Below are 2,024 nucleotides of genomic sequence, written 5' to 3'. Positions count from 1 at the left end.
GGGGGGGGGGAAGGTACTGGGGGCAAGAAAGATGAGCGGATCGGGCGGCATGAACAGGTGTATTATAACGCGCACGGCACGGGCCGCTCATACACAAAAAAATTCTGTCTTAGATTAATGTATGCAAGCACTCCAAAGCCTTACTGCTTCGTTTTGTATCTACGCATGCTAGCCTCTTCACTCACTCTTGCCATTTTATGTCTTTTCTCGTGCCCAACGTCCGTGGGGACCGAGCCCTTCCATGTTTCCCAACCGAACCTGCCCCGCCGCCCATGTCCCCCCAAGCCTCGCGCTCCCTACCTATCACCTCTTCCTCCTCCCTCTATCCCTCCCTCCCTCTGACCCTCCCTCCCTCCTTTCCAGCCTTCGTCCCACCGCGACGCTGTCAGTGGCCTCCCCTCCGCTCCCGCTTTTCAGGTACAATCCTTTCCCCTCTAATACGTTTCCTCCCCCGCTCCATCATTGAAGCGGCACTTTCACGCCCCATCCCTCCAATATTTGTTTCTGTCTCGGTCCACTATGCGGGAGTCGGGTCGCCCCCCCTCAACCCCTTCTTGCATCCCCAACAGCTCTTTTATGATACCTCTTTCTCTTTGTCACCCTTTTCTACATTCTATATCGCATGGAACGGACCCTTGAAGCAAATCCCCCGCTCGGCATTACCTTGAAGAGTCGCTCTTCAAACATCCGAAATTCCGAAACCCCGAAATCCCGTTACCATTCACAGCACACATCCTGTACACCCATCCCCCCTTCCTGTCCAATCCATCCTTCCTTGCCTGGTGCCTTCCGGTCATTACCTCGCCCTGGATATTCCGTCCTCCCCCTGCCTAGCTCTGCACATAGCGGCCTTTGGGTGTGTACGTGATGTCTTCGTAGGTCGGGGACGGAGACTGTGGCAGCGGGGTCCACGGCGAGCGGCGCGCCAAGTCCGAGGTCACGGGTCGTGGTTTTCGAGACCGGGACGAGGAGGAGGCAGTGGAGGAGGAGGCGGTCGAAATGGAGGAAGCGTGGCGGGCGGCGAGGGAGTGGGAGCTGGGCGGGGTGGGGAGGACAGAGGTAGAGGAAGCCATCAGGGCGGGAATCCCTCGTAAGGGCCCCCCTGCCGCCGTGGCCCTCTCCCCGGGCGCGAAGGGACCGACGGGGCTGTGCGGTTGAGGGAGGGATCCCGTCGCCTTGGCAGCGGCGGACGAACCGACCGAGGAGCGGTGGCTGCTGTTGCTGCTGCTCCCATTGGCCGAAACCGGCGAGAGGTTGCTGGAGGCTTGACGGATGCAAAGACCAAAAGAATCCGAGCACAGCTCCAGCTTGCGCGCCTGCCACATGGTCATGGGCTTAAGGGGAAAGTCTCGTGAGATGCTTTCTTGTTCCAGAAGCTTCTCGAACAAAGCCCGGAGTTCGAAGTAGTAGCGCGTGTAGAGGGCCTGGGTGACCGTGGCTCGGTACTGGAGCAGCTCCAGAAATTTCCGCTCCACCAAACGGATCCGTTCGAGGGGGAAATCGGGCAAATGAGGGGAGAAAGAAGAGAGGGCGATGCAACGGTCGTCCCACACTTTCTGCGCGAGGAGAAGAGCGACCAGCACCACCGCCCGCCAGTTACGGGCGTGCAAGGGTAAAGAAGTCGTGGATATGACCCGATTGATGTAAACCAAGGCAATGATGTTGCATTCGGGCGAGAAACGCGCCCGCTTGAAGATACCTTCGATGAAACAGTGGATCTCCTCCACCGTCACCTCCTCTTCACCTTGACTCTCCGTGGGCCCCTGACCTTCCATGGCCACCACGCCCTCCCCTCTGCCTGCCTCCCCTGTGGCCACAGAAAGGGGGGGCTCGAAACACCGAAACTTGTCCCGCAGCGCCTGGTTGGTGTTGGCGGCCTCCTTGTCGTGCAGCATTTGTACTTGGAGGACGCTCGCCATGCACAAGATGATCTGGTCCGCGTGGGGGTTACAGGCGGTGTTGCGGCAGAAAATGGAACTGGTCGAGTTGGGTGTGGTGCCCGTCATGAGCAAAGGACGGTAGAT

The sequence above is a fragment of the Nannochloropsis gaditana genome (genome assembly GCF_000240725.1).
Source record: "Nannochloropsis gaditana CCMP526 unplaced genomic scaffold scaffold760, whole genome shotgun sequence".
Classification (NCBI taxonomy): domain Eukaryota; class Eustigmatophyceae; order Eustigmatales; family Monodopsidaceae; genus Microchloropsis; species Microchloropsis gaditana.
The sequence above is the reverse complement of the archived record's forward strand: the minus strand, read 5'-3'. Positions refer to the sequence as shown.